This window comes from Anomaloglossus baeobatrachus, chromosome 3 (genome assembly GCF_048569485.1).
Source record: "Anomaloglossus baeobatrachus isolate aAnoBae1 chromosome 3, aAnoBae1.hap1, whole genome shotgun sequence".
Taxonomy (NCBI): Eukaryota; Metazoa; Chordata; class Amphibia; order Anura; family Aromobatidae; genus Anomaloglossus; species Anomaloglossus baeobatrachus.
This window is the reverse complement of record NC_134355.1, coordinates 190,562,168-190,577,715: the sequence shown is the minus strand read 5'-3', so window position 1 is coordinate 190,577,715 and position 15,548 is coordinate 190,562,168.

The window sequence follows — 15,548 nt, the reverse complement described above, 5'->3', positions numbered from 1 at the left end:
CTCACTTGTTGATACACATTCATTTGAGATACTAAATATGTTAGCACCTACATAGCATATTACTCACATAATCCCATGTATGTGATTTTACTTATGTTTCTAATTGATATTTTCCATCTTTTTCTAGATGTCCTAGAACACCCTTCATATGCCTTATAGTATGCACTCAGGCCGTCTTCCTCTACAGCACGCTCCACAGCTGCCTGTCTCACCAAGGATTCCCCTATCTGCAAGGAGTAGCTCCGTGTATCTATGTTCACCTCTGGCTCATCTGCACAGCGCATGCGTCCGTTCCACGCCGAGAGGGTGCTGTGCAACGCACATGCGTGGGCACGTCACGTCTACGTCATGTAATTACCCATGATTTATAACACACTGTGGGTGTGTGCCTGACTCGTGTCTCCCACCTATGCCCCGCCCACGGGGGCGTGGCGGCTGCCGCGCTTCATGCTCACGCCCCCCACGTCATTTCCTCTGACACGCATCACACTGTGTGTGTGTGCCTGGCGCGCGCCGCCCGCTGATGTCCCGCCCACCGGGGGGCGTGGCGGGTGCCGCGCATCACGCGCACGCCCGCACATCATCACTGCCTCTCCTGTGTGTGTGTGCCTGGCGCGCACCGTCCGCCTACGCTCCGCCCACAAAAGGGCGGGGCGGGGGTTGCGCGTCACACGCACACCCACGGGCTACCCCCACATCTGGAAGCAGTGATTCCCACTCCACCAATGGATGTTCACAAGCCAGTATATAGAGGCTCACCCTCCTCACAGTCCCTGGGCTCCCTCCACATACTGACAAATCACCATGCCGCTTTAGGTAAGATGTTTCCTCTATGCTGCTCCACTATGGTTCCTTTTCTGATTCTTCCATGTGACTTACCTCCCTTGTCTACTTCCCATGTAGCAACGATACCTTCTTACCGAAGTATTCCTTATGCTGACTCCTTAGTAAGTTATTCATGGTCCCACTACTGTGGCCCTTCCCCCTCCCCCTCCTCCCTTGTTTTCACTTCGTTCCATTCAGTGTATCTCCTTTTCTTCCCTTCTTTCTCCCAGATCTTCCTTCCTGTTTTCAGGCCCTGATGCACCTATAAGATCTCTTATTATAACCATTTACCTCGGGTATGTCCCCTATGAATTTTTGCCTTTTTGACTACTTTGAATCTTTCTCGCTTTCCCATGCTTCCCTCTCTTCTTGTCCTCCCCCCCTTCCTTTCTCTTCCCTTAGTTTCCTTCTTTTCTTTGTTTTCCTTTTATATCTTTAGATCCTCCACCTATATCCCTAGCGGTTATATCCTTTTGTTCCACACTCCACACTACGACAATTGTCTCCCTTTGTCTTCATATTCCCATATAGGTTATTATTTATTTTCATGTTTTCTCCTGATGCAATGTCATGATGCAAATTGTAAAAATCTTTCTGTTTGTTTTCTTTCTCATACCATGTATGTCTTAGTACTCTTGGCCCCTGGTGAAGGCTCCTGTACGAGCCAAAACGTTGGGCGGGCAGTACCGTTTTTTGGTGAAAAATAAAAAAACCTTGTTCAAGCATACCATACCTGGACTTGTCCTATTTTTCTTGCACTGTGTGCCGGGACTACCTTTTCGACTGGTAGTTCAGCAACCTGGGGGGGCGGTTACCGAGTCTTCGGCAATTGGGACGGTGGTTGTCTGATGTTCTGCAACCAGTGGGGTGACTTTCAGGTTCTCGGCAACTTGCATGGCGGCTGCCGGATCTTCAGTGGGGGACGGCTGGTGGTGCAAGGAATCTTGGAGGGTGTAACCGGTTGCAGTGGTGACCTCCTCCACCGCAAACCCTTCCTTCGACATCTCCTCATCCAGGATTGGCGACAGACATTCCTCGTAGGCCAGCATGGCCTCTCATCATCCCCAGCATGGACACCCTCCAGTCACGGATGACTCCCAGCTGAACTTCTGAAGTTCCTGAGTCACCCGCATCACTTCTTCCTCCAATTCCTGAGCACTCCAGAACACTGGGCGCAATGGTATGCCCCCTTGATGGCCAGGGTATGCCATGGTTGAGACTCTGCACCTCCGGTGGTCCTGGTACGTCCGATCTCGTGCTCCTCTAACTCTCAACTCTCTTTTCTCTTTTTGTCTCCCAGAGAGCTGGTTCCACCCACATTCTCTGTTAGTTTCGTTTCTCCTTCTGGAAAATGGGAAGGGGCGGGCTTAGGCTTTTGTGCCACTCTGCTCCACCAACCCACGAAGGGCGGGCACACCCTGGCCACTTGTTGTCTTCTAATGGCCGCCGAAGTGCAACTTTTTCAAATAAACAGTCCAAAACTAGGTAGTCCATAAGGCGCTCAGTACCCATTTGGGTGGGCACGATATCCTGTTCATTACGCCAAATTTAACACCCCATGGGGCAGGTGGTTAACCCACTCATTGCTGGGCCATTGCGGGTTGGTCAGGTGATGTCACGGGTAGCCTTGGCCGGTTCCGTTGCCCCAAGGCGTACAGCAAATGAAGGGAAAGTGGTGTGATTAGGAAAGTTTGTCGTGACACCACCTATGGTGGTGGTGGTAACTTGAAAATGGAAAAGATTATTCCTATCTGTTATTTTCCTGAATAAATCTGTTACAAAAAGGACCAGAAAAATATGTATTACCAGAGTGTTCAAGACGTTTGTACTTTCCGTGCTAACATTCATGGAAAATGATAATTCTGACCAGTTGGAATTAATATAATCCACAAATAATTGAAGAGTTCCAATGTCGCACATCCAAAAGCAAAACACATCATCAATAAATCTACGCCAAAAAATACAACTTTCCTGAAAAATCTGATTACTGTAAATTAATTTCTTTTCAAAAAATGACATATGTGTTTGCGTAAAGTGGTGTGACATTCAATCCCATCGCGGTACTACACTACTGTCTGTAAAATGTATCTTTAAACAAAATGTAATTTTCTTGCAAAATAAAGACTCAGAAAAAATTCTTTGTGTGTCATCACATGTCCAATAACCACTTCATTGCCATCAAACCCTTTAAGTGCTGAATAGACGTAAAGAAACTTGATACATCTAAGGTAACTAATAAAGTAGTCTTGTCTACTCTATTATCTCGAAATTCCCCCAAAAACTGATTAGTGTCCATGAGAAATGATAGAGCTGTTTTTGTCATTGGTGTAATGATTTTTTCAAAAATAATGGCTGGGCCTGAACGTTGACTCTGTTGCTGCCCTTATTGGTCTACCCGGTGGATGGATTAAAGACTTGTGATCTTTTGACAGAATGTAGAACACAGCGGTAATAGATCAAGAATTCATGGGGTTTCATATCAATTATGCCCTGTGCACTATGTCTGCCAATAAGTTCACTCAGTCTCAGTCATGCAATAGAAAACTGCAGATCACAATGTAAGGCTAGGTTCACACACGGCGTTTTTTTGACGCTGCATTTTTGTGCGTTTTTTTTGCGGCAAAAATCGCACAAAAATGCACCCGCGTCAAAAAAACGGATTTGGTGCGGTTTTTGCTGCGTTTTGCTGCGTTTTTGCTCACTGCGTCTTTATGCGTTTTTTATCAGTGAACAAAAAAAAAAAGGTCTGATGTAATTTCCTTCTTCAATATGTTCTTCATTCTCCACTAGTGTATGCAGGAGAGCAGACAGCAGCTGCAGAACTACAAGGCTCAGCATGCTCCATCCAGGACTGTATGCTGGAGGGAGAGTCAGGGGGAGCAGACCTACAAGGCTCAGCATCCTCCATCCAATAGTGTATGCAGGAGAGCAGACAGCAGCTGTCGAACTACAAGGTTCAGCATCCTCCATCCAATAGTGGATGCAGGAGAGCAGACAGCAGCTGTCGAACTACAAGGCTCAGCATCCTCCTTCCAGGACTGTATGCAGGATTTCTTTGCCCCCTCAAGCAAAAAAAATGACGTGGGCTTCGCCATATTTTTGTATGCTAGCCGGGTACAGCAGGCAGGTACCGGCTGACCCCAACCACCAGCTGCCCATTTGTACCCGTCTGGGAACCAAAAATATAGAGAAGCCCTTTTTTTTAATTATTTCATGAATTTCATGAAATAATGAAAAAAAAAATGACGTGAGATTCGCCTAATTTTTGTGTCCAGCCGGGTACAACTAGGCACCTGGGGATTGGAATCCACAGTGCAGGGTGCCCATGCTTTCTGGGCACCCCCGCTGCGAATTGCAGTCCGCAGCCACCCCAGAAAATGGCGCTTTCATAGAAGCGCCATCTTCTGGCGCTGTATCCAACTCTTCCAGCTGCCCTGATGCCGGGTGGCTCACTGAGTAATAATGGGGTTAGGGATAGCTGTATATTATCAGCTGGCCCTAAGCCCGAAATTCATGGTGTCACGCCAATATTAGACATGGCCACCATGAATTTCTAGTAAAGATAAAAAAAACACAACACACAGAAAAATATTTTTAATAGAAATAAAACACAACACAATTAGTGACTCCATCTTTATTGAAATAAAGAACCCCCCCTCCGCAGTAATCCTGGGTCAAGGGTCCCGCACCGTCCAATCCGGATCCAATGTCATCTGATCGGTTTGCTGGAAGGCAAAGCGATCAGATGATGTGTCAGGTTCAAGTGCCTGAATCACATCACACATCAGCTGATTGTATAAACGCCGGTTATACAATCAGATGATGCATCAGTGCAAAAAAAAAAAAAAATACTCACTTATGTGCTGATTACCGGCAGCTCCTAGAGCGAGTCTGATCCCGTCCGATCGCTGCAGGAGCTGCCGGTAATCAGGGATGAAGTCTCCTGACGGCATCCACTGATAGGTTAAACCGGCCGGGCGCTGACGTCACCCCGAGACTTATGATCAGCTGATGCGTCAGATGACTGCATCAGGTGATCCATCGCCAGGTCCTGCATCCTGCAGGCATACGTACCCGGGGAGACTGTACACACCCGGAGCAGCGGTACCGGGAGGAGATGGGAGCGGGCATGGCACCGGGACCCTGCAGACAGGTGAGTATGACTTTTTTTTTTCTACTGTTCACTTTTGATTTTGCAGCCGCTTCCACCTTCTGCCCGTACATGACGCCGCACGGCAGCATACATGCACAAGACGGGAGGTGGAGACAGCGGTGACGGTACCGGGAGGATTCATGCTTCTGTGTTTACTGACAGAAGGAATCCTCTTCCTGTACATGTCACTTTACTACCCACCTCCTGCGTTTATAGCTGCGTCTTTGGTCTTAGAAACGCACTAAAACGCACCAAAACGCACCTATTTGCATTTCTCATTGCGTCTTTCAACATCCCATTACACTCAATGGATGAAAAGCGCAGTGAAAAACGTGGGAATAATTGACTAGAGATGAGCGAACCGGTCCCGGTTCGGCTCGAGGTCGGCTCGCCGAACGGGGGTCCCGTTCGAGTTCGGTTCGTCGAACGTTCGACGAACCGAACTCGAACGTATAGGCTATAATGGGAGGCAATCACAAACACATAAAAATGCATTATAAATGTACACAAACAGTTAATAAACATTGCCATAACACTTACCGGTCCTCGCGATCCCTTCTGCACTCTGTCTCCTGCCGCTATTCCATCCGATGATCGCTGAATCCTCCCGGTAACCTGCACTGCCAGCAGAGATGCAGGACCTATCGTGACGTCAAAATAGCCATGTGACCAGTCACGTGGCTATTATCTCATTGGCTACAGACTGGTCACATGACTATGACACGTCATGTAGGACCTGCGAGTGCATCTCTCCGGTACACGGTGCACATATGTGTATCGCCGTGTACCGGCGACATGCTCTAGCACACGGTCGACTCCCCGTTCCGTTAGGGACCGGCTGACACAGCCGGTCATTAACGGAGATCACCGTTGCCATAGCAACGCAGTTAGCGGTGACGTCACCGCTAACCGCGGCTCCGAGAGCACCGTTGCTATGGTAACGCGTCTGTCAGCGTTACCGCTGTTACCGCTGACAGCCAGCAGTGATCACTCACGGAGTGAAGGCTGCATGCTGCTTCCCGATTGTAGTGAGGATTGTACTGAGGATGAGGTTCCCCAGCCCATGATGGGCTGGTGCACCTCATCCTCACTACAATCGTCACTACTACTACACTAGTGAGGATTGTAGTGAGGATGAGATGCCCCAGCCCATGATGGGCTGGTGCACCTCATCCTCACTACAATCGTCACTACTACTACACTAGAAAGAAAGAAGACAGAAGAGCAGAATCGTGGAGGGCTGACAGGGGGTAATAAAGATGGAGTCTCTAATGTGTCTGTGTATTTATTTCTATTAAAGTATTTTTTCTCTGTGTGGTGTTTTTTTTAACCCCTTATTGGAGATTCTTAATGGCCGGGTCAAACGTGCCTGACATTAAGAATCTCTGGCTTAATACTGGCTAGTAAAACAAAGCCAGTATTAACTCATGATTACCCAACAAGCCACCCGGCTCCAGGGCTGTTGGAAGAGTTGGATACAGCGCCAGATGATGGCGCTTCTATGAGAGCGCCATTTTCTGGGACGGCTGCGGACTGAAATCCGCAGCAGAGGCGCCCAGAAACCTCGGGCTAATCTGTGCTGCGGATTCCAATCCCCAGCTGCCTAGTTGTACCCGGCTGGACACAAAAATGGGGCAAAGCCCACGTCATTTGTTTTTTAATTATTTCATGAAATAAGTGAAATAATTAAAAAAAAACGGGCTTCCCTATATTTTTGGTTCCCAGCCGGGTACAAATAGGCAACTGGGGGTTGGAGGCAGCCCGTGGCTGCCTGCTGTACCTGGCTAGCATACAAAAATATGGCGAAGCCCACGTCATTTTTTTGGTGGGCAAAAAAATTCTGCATACAGTCCTGGATGGAGTATGCTGAGCCTTGTAGTTCTGCAGCTGCTGTCTGCTCTTCTCCATACAGATAGACAGCAGCTGCAGAACTACAAGGCTCAGCATACTCCATCCAGGACTGTATGCAGAAGTTTTTTGCCCCCTGAAAAAATTATGTGGGCTTCGCCATATTTTTGTATGCTAGCCAGGTACAGCAGGCAGGTACGGCTGCCCTCAACCCCCAGTTGCCTATTTGTACCCGGCTGGGAACCAAAAATAAAGGGAAGCCCTTTTTTTATTATTTCATGAATTTCATGAAATAATTAGAAAACAAATGACGTAGGCTTCGCCCCATTTTTGTGTCCAGCCAGGTACAACTAGGCAGCTGGGGTTTGGAATCCGCAGCACAGGTTGGCCTGAGCTTTCTGGGCCCCACTGCTGCGAATTGCAGTCTGCAGCCGCCTCAGAAAATGGCATTTTCATAGAAGCGCCATATTCTGGCGCTGTATCCAACTCTTCCAGCACCTGCCTGCTATACCTGGCTAGCATACAAAAATATGGCGAAGCTCACGTCCTTTTTTTGTAGTTTTTTGGCAAAAAAAATAAAAAATGCTTCCCTGGATTTTCCATTGCCAGTGAAGGTAACACCAAGCAGTGGGGGTTAGCAGCCAGTAGCTGCTTGGATTACCCATAGCTAGCAATACAAAAAATGCAGCGGGAGCCCATATATATTTTTTTTAATTATTTATTTAAATAACTAAAAATAAAATGGGCTTCCCTGTATTTTGATTGCTGGACATCACAGTGCTGTAAAAATAAATCTTTAAAAAAAATGGCGTAGCGCTCCGCGGTATTTTTGATTCTCAGCGCAGATAAAGCAGACAGCTATGGGTTCCCACCCCCATCTGCCTGCCGTTACCTTGGTTGGCAATCAAAATACAGGGAAGCTCATTAATTTTTTCTATTTAAAAAATAGTTAAAAAAAAAAATGACGTTGGGTCCCCCCATTTTTGATAGCCAGCTAGGGTAAAGCAGACGGCTGTAGCCTGAAAACCACAGCTGGCAGCTTTACCGTGGTTGGAGATCCAATGTGGAGGTCCCCTCAGGCTCTTTTTTATAATTATTGTATAAATATTAATAATTACACAATAAAAGTAGGGTCCCCCCCAAATTGGATCACCAGCCAAGGTAAAACGGACAGCTGTGGTCTGGTATTCTCAGGGTGGGAAGGTCCATAGTTATTGGGCCTTCACAGCCTAAAAATAGCAGGCCGCAGGCACCCCAGACGTGGCGCATCCACTAGATGCGCCAATCCTGGCGCTTCACCCCAGCTCATCCCGTGCCCTGGTGCAGTGGCAAACGGGGTAATAAATCGGGTTGATACTAGCTGTAAAGTAACCTGAGATCAAGCCCAGCAGTTTGTGATGTCATGGCGTCTATTAGATACTCAACATCATAAACTGTCAGTACTAACAAAAAAAAAAAAAAAATCGACAAAAGAAATTTATTTGACAAAACAGTCCCCAAAACATTTCCTCTTTCACCAATTTATTGTAAGAAAAAAAATAAAGGGGTCCCACGACGACTCTGGACCGTCTAGAATATGGGGGGGAGACACTCAGGGAACGTATCCCCCATTTTCTAGGAGTGCGGACCCTTCATGTGAGGAGTGTGGGTGCAATGAATCTGCACTCACTCTTCTCGGGTCCAAAGCAGCAGAGTCCATGTCGTAATGGTTGCTACCAAAGCTGCAATGCCCTGCTCATGAGGTAAGGGCATGCCTAATCAGGAGAACTACTGTAGAGGAAGCTCTGCTCACTGGTATATAGGTGCTCAGAGATAATAATAGATAAAATTAGTGAGTAACCTCGGCACTCTAAATCTCCCAGACTAAGTCAGTAAGTCACAACGGATAGTAATGCAAAATCACTCTTTATTGGTCCGTATTAAGAAAAAAAAATTTTTCATAAGCATATATGTTTTTGTCCAAAACAAGTTACAAATGACGTTTCGGCCTGAGCCTTCGTCAGATTGGACTTATCTGCATGTAATCATGAAAAATGACAATAATCAGTATCACATAAGAGTGAGAGAACAATAACAGAAACTCGAACAATGTAGAGGTACAATTGGGATGCAGCAAAAAAATTGCAACACAGCAAGAAATGAAACACATGATACAAATGTCATAATACAGTACAAGGACAATATAGTAATGACAAATATGGGGTCAGAGTAGACTTAGACAGCTCTGGTACGAAAGAGATGTCAATCATAAAGTAACATGTGCAGTAGGTGTAGAGCTACAGTGTGCATGGCAGAGCTAATGGGTAGACCGACCATAGAAAAAGAATGGAACAAAAGTGGAGAAAAAGTGGAGAAAAAATGGAGAAAAAAATGGAGAAAAAGTGGAGAAAAAGTGGAGAATAAGTGGAGAAAAAGTGGAGAAAAAGTGGAGAATAACTGGAGAAAAAGTGGAGAAAAAGTGGAGAAAAAAATGGAGAAAAAGTGGAGAAAAAGTGGAGAAAAAATGGAGAAAAAGTGGAGCAAAAGTGGAGAAAAAGTGGAGAAAAAATGGAAAAAAAAGTGGAGAAAAAGTGGAGAAAAAGTGGAGAAAAAAATGGAAAAAAAAGTGGAGAAAAAGTGGAGAAGAAGTGGAGAAAAAGTGGAGAATAAGTGGAGAAAAAGTGGAGAAAAAAATTCTCCACTTTTTTTCCTTTTTTTCTCCACTTTTTCTCCACTTTTTCTCCACTTTTTCTCCACTTTTTCTCCATCTTTTTCTCCACTTTTTCTCCACTTTTTCTCCATTTTTCTTCTCCACTTTTTCTCCACTTTTTCTCCACTTTTTCTCCATTTTTTTTCTCCACTTTTTCTCCATTTTTTTTCTCCACTTTTTCTCCACTTTTTCTCCACTTTTTCTCCACTTATGGAAAAAAAGTGGAGAATAAGTGGAGAAAAAGTGGAGAAAAAGTGGAGAAAAAAATTCTCCACTTTTTTTCCATTTTTTTCTCCACTTTTTCTCCACTTTTTCTCCACTTTTTCTCCACTTATTCTCCACAAGTGGAGAAAAAGTGGAGAAAAAGTGGAGAAAAAGTGGAGAAAAAAAATGGAGAAAAAGTGGAGAGAAAAAGTGGAGAAAAAAAATGTAGAAAAAGTGGAGAAAAAGTGGAGAAAAAAATGGAAAAAAAGTGGAGAAAAAGTGGAGAAAAAAAATGGAGAAAAAGTGGAGAAAAAAATGGAAAAAAAGTGGAGAAAAAGTGGAGAAAAAGTGGAGAAAAAATGGAAAAAAAGTGGAGAAAAAGTGGAGAAAAATGTGGAGAAAAATTGGAGAAAAAGTGGAGAAAAAGTGGAGAAAAAGTGGAGGAAAAAATGTAGAAAAAGTGGAGAAAAAATGTAGAAAAAGTGGAGAAAAAATGGAGAAAAAGTGGAGCACCCTTTGGTGCCTTTCATGTGGCACTAAGGGGTGCTCAGCTTTGTATTTAGCCAAAAAAATGAAAAAAAAAAAATGACGTAGGGTTCCCCCTAGTTTTGTAGCCAGCTAGGGTAAAGCAGATGGCTGCAGCCTGCAGACCACAGCTGGCAACCTCACCTTGGCTGGTAATCCAAAACTGAGGGCACCCCACGCTGTTATTTTAAATTAAATAAATAATTTAAAAAAAAAAAACACGTAGGGGTCCCCCAAAATTGGATCACCAGCCAAGGTAAAGCAGACAGCTGGGGCCTGATATTCTCAGACTAGGGAGGTCCATGGTTATTGGACTCTCCCCAGCCTAAAAATAGCAGGCTGCAGCCGCCCCAGAAGTGGCGCATCCATTAGATGCGCCAATCCTGGTGCTTCGCCCCAGCTCATCCCGCGCCCTGGTGCGGTGGCAAACGGGATAATATATGGGGTTAATACCAGATGTGTAATGTCACCTGGCATCAAGCCCTGGGGTTGGTGAGGTCAGGCGTCTATCAGATACCCGACATCACCAACCCAGTCAGTAATAAAAAAAAATAGACGACAAACACATTTTTATTTGAAAAAACACTCCCCAAAACATTCCCTCTTTAACCAATTTATTAGAATGAAAAACAAATCCAGGTCTGGTGTAATCCAAGGGGTTTCCATGACGATCCACACTGTCCCAGTCAATGAAGAGCAGGATGTTCCCCATTGGCTGGGAGAGCAATGCAGTGACCTGAGCTAACATCAATGGGTCAGCCCAGGTCACTGCAGGGGATGACAAGTGCTGCTGTCAGCGAGGTACATTACCTGCGCTGATCTCCAGCACACTGACAGCCCCTGTCACTGAGTTCAATGACCGGCGCCTTCCCCTCAAGTATCGCGAGAGGTCCGTGACATCACCGCTAGTCAGTCTCGGGTCGGAAGCGAGAGGTGATGTGACAAGCGGCGGCCATGGAGGACAGTGACAGCGCTGAGGTCAGGATGGCGGGACTTCATCACCGCAGGTAAGCCGAGCGGGTGTGTGTGTGTGTGTGTGTGTGTGTGTGTGTGTGTGTGTGTGTGTGTGTGTGTGTACATGCCGCGGGCAGGAGGGGGCGGAGCGAGCTGAGCGGGGAAGTGTGGGCTTCCTGCACGTAACTAAGATAAACAGGGTTACTAACCAAAGCGCTTTGCTTGGATACCCGATGTTTATCTTGGTTACCAGCTTCTGGCAGGCTGCCAGCGATGGCTCCTGCACACTGTAGCTTTAAAAAGCCCTGCTTTTTGCTGCTAGAACCGTTCTCGAACGTATCTAGAACTATCGAGCTTTTGCAAAAAGCTCGAGTTCTAGTTCGATCTCGAACAGCCCCAAAAATCACTCGAGCTTAGAACTGGAGAACCGCGACCCGCGCTCAACTCTATAATTGACATGCTGCGTTTTTGTGGCACCACAAAATCGCAGCTGAAAAAAACGCTGTGTGCAGACAGCAAAAATGAAAACTCATAGACTTTGCTGGGGAAGCAAAGTCATGCAGTTTTCTGAGCAAAAACGCACCCGAAAACTGCGCATAAACGCCACGAAAAACGCACTGTGTGAACTTACCCTAACACTTCGTAAGTGTCCATTGCTGACAATAACCTGTGTACGTCACTTAAATATAATCACCTCTATCTATAATTACTAAGCTACCGGTTTTGTCTACGGGCTTGCAAATTATTGTTTTATCCTGCATAATAGTATCAAGAGCTGTTCTTTCTTGGGGAAAAATAATATAGTGAATATAATATTTGCCCTCATTCTGTGATGTTAAAAAGGAGTTCACGTTTTTTTGAACCCACTCCACACATGTCTCTACTGGGTGATACATTTTCAGTGGGGAAAATTGACTCTTATTTCTCAATCCAAGTTATGATATACTAAGACATTGTGTATCTGATGTATTTAACCCACTAGTGTCCACTCCATGGCCACCATTGTAATGTACTCTCAGTCTGATTTTACGGAAAAAAAAATAATTCAAATCTATTCTTAGTTGAAATGTGTCAAATTTTGTGGTGGGACAAAATGACAAACCTTTAGACAAAATATTCAATTGATCAGTAGTAAATACCTTAGATGACAAGTTTATCACTAATGATCATTATTATCGGAGATAGAGTTTCTACTGGGGCACCCGTGTCTCAGATGATGACGTCCCGCTCAACTTTTTTTCTTGAAAATTTTTGCTTTCTGCCTGTAAAAAAAAGGTTAATAAAGGTATTGAAGATAAGGAACCAGTTCTGAAATCAAGGAATAAAGGATTTGGCTGTACCTGAAGGATCCTGCCAGCGATTTACCTTTTTGGAAAAATAATCCTCAGAATCTGATAAATTTATCCCGTTTTTTTTGTTAAATATTTCTCTGAAGGTCTTTTTCTGTCTTATCAATTCTTTCTTTCAGATTTTTAAAATCTTCAGTTTTAAGTCCATCTTGTAGTTGTTTCTCCATAATGACAATTTTCTCTTTCATATCTTTGTTGGCAATTTGCAGATGTTGGATTGTCAAAACCATTTAATTCATTGAACACTTCTTCAGAATGTTAGCAAATTGTGTGTAATAATCCAGCTTATCACAGAAAAACGTAGGTCAAACTGTGAGGTATTTATTCTGTTCTGTATCTCTATCATACATTTGGGAGGGCCCTTTTTCATATATTTTTGAGTAACACAATATTTACTTTTATTATTCGGTATTGTTTTTTTGTATGCCACTAATGAAGTACCATTCAAAGAATGTTTTTCATATCATGAATTCATACACTGTTTTTTTTAATAATCATTTAAACTAGTCTTTGTTCCAGAGTCTAAAGGGGGCTTTACACGCTACGATATCGTCTTTAAAAAGTTGTCGGGGTCATGTCATTTCTGACGCACATCCGGCCTTTTGATCAATATCTTTGTGTGTGAAACGTCCTTGCGATTGTGAACGAGCGCGAAATTATTCAAAATCGCTCTCCGTGGAGAGCTCGTTTAAAAGTCAAAAATTGTCATAGGCCGTTTGGAATTGTTCGTTCTAGGGCTTTTATCGTCTCAAGTTGTTTCGTGTGAAGCTTTTGCAACATCAACAATATCGCACATGCGTGCGTCATCAACGACATGGTTGATCTAGAAATGTCACATTAATCCACTACACACGTGCATTGCTTGCTTAAATTAACTTGTCATTTTTAGTGATGAGCGAGTACTAAAAAGCTCGGGTGCTCGAAGCTCGGGCCGAGCCTCCCAAGATACTCGTGTACTCGGGCCGAGCAACGAGCCCAATGTTATCCTATGGGAGACCCGAGTATTTTTGTGAAATGACCCCCCGGCAGCATGGAGAAACCCTAAAAATGTCACAAAAGTCTCAGAAGAGTGCTCAAATGACATGGCAACAGCATGGGGAAGACCCCTTGAAGCATTTATCACTGAAAAGTCACAGCTGTGAACAATTTTGTCCGCGTTTTACGCCATTTTTACGGACTCACCAGAAAACCTTCCAAAATGACCCCAAAATGATTTTTCATGGCGGAAATGTTAAGGGCACATACCCAATAGTGAGATAGAGCTGGTGTATGTTACTTTTTGAGATTAATACATGAAAGATTTTACGTGAAAACATTGTGTGGCACTCCGATGTCCCTGAGAAGAGACGTACATGAAGGCCTCTTGAGTCTAATGTGCCCATTTTGAGGAAGTGAGTCTTTGTAGTATTTTCCTTTGCCAGGGCAGTCCAAAATTGTGAGGTTCACCAATGCCCCTGCATACAGACGTGCATGAGGGCCTCAAAACATTAAGTGTCCATTGTCAGGAAGTGGGTGTATTATAGTATAGCCCTTAGGCAGGGCAGCCAAAAATTGGGAGGCTCCACGTTGTCCCTGGGTAGAGACGTGCATGAGGGCCTCAAAACATTAAGTGTCCATTTTAAGGAAGTGGGTGTATTATAGTATAGCCCTTAGGCAGGGCAGCCAAAAATTGGGAGGCTCCACGTTGTCCCTGGGTAGAGACGTGCATGAGGGCCTCAAAACATTAAGTGTCCATTTTAAGGAAGTGGGTGTATTATAGTATAGCCCTTAGGCAGGGCAGCCAAAAATTGGGAGGCTCCACGTTGTCCCTGGGTAGAGACGTGCATGAGGGCCTCAAAACATTAAGTGTCCATTTTAAGGAAGTGGGTGTATTATAGTATAGCCCTTAGGCAGGGCAGCCAAAAATTGGGAGGCTCCACGTTGTCCCTGGGTAGAGACGTGCATGAGGGCCTCAAAACATTAAGTGTCCATTTTAAGGAAGTGGGTGTATTATAGTATAGCCCTTAGGCAGGTCAGCCAAAAATTGGGAGGCTCCACGTTGTCCCTGGGTAGAGACGTGCATGAGGGCCTCAAAACATTAAGTGTCCATTTTAAGGAAGTGGGTGTATTATAGTATAGCCCTTAGGCAGGGCAGCCAAAAATTGGGAGGCTCCACGTTGTCCCTGGGTAGAGACGTGCATGAGGGCCTCAAAACATTAAGTGTCCATTTTAAGGAAGTGGGTGTATTATAGTATAGCCCTTAGGCAGGGCAGCCAAAAATTGGGAGGCTCCACGTTGTCCCTGGGTAGAGACGTGCATGAGGGCCTCAAAACATTAAGTGTCCATTTTAAGGAAGTGGGTGTATTATAGTATAGCCCTTAGGCAGGGCAGCCAAAAATTGGGAGGCTCCACGTTGTCCCTGGGTAGAGACGTGCATGAGGGCCTCAAAACATTGTTCCCATTGCAAAGGAGCGGGTCTCCTGTCGTTGTAATGTCCATTCTGCAAAGAATGGGCGAAAAAATTTACCACTGGGGGTATACCTGAAACAAAGGCCTAAGTATTGCAATTTGTAACGGTCATCATCATGGTGGCGCATGAGGAGAAGGAGGAGCAGTCCAGCGATTATCCAAAGTCCAGAAGTGTGTACCCATGGGTGAGTGGAGGTACATGGCAAACTTTAAATTCCGCTCTCATTTGCTGGTGGTGTGGTGAAGTCTGGCCCAATCCAACCCTTGTTCATCTTGATCAGAGTCAGCCTGTCAGCATTTTCAGTTGACAGGCGGGTGCGTTTATCTGTAATGATTCCACCTGCGGCACTAAAAACACGCTCTGACAAAACGCTAGCAGCAGGGCAGGCCAGGACTTCCAAGGCGTAGAGAGCCAATTCATGCCACGTGTCCAGCTTGGATACCCAATAATTGTAAGGCACAGAGGAATGTCGGAGTACAGTTGTTCGATCTGCAAGGTACTCCTTCAGCATCTGGGCAAACTTAGGATTTCTTGTGGCACTACCCCGCACCT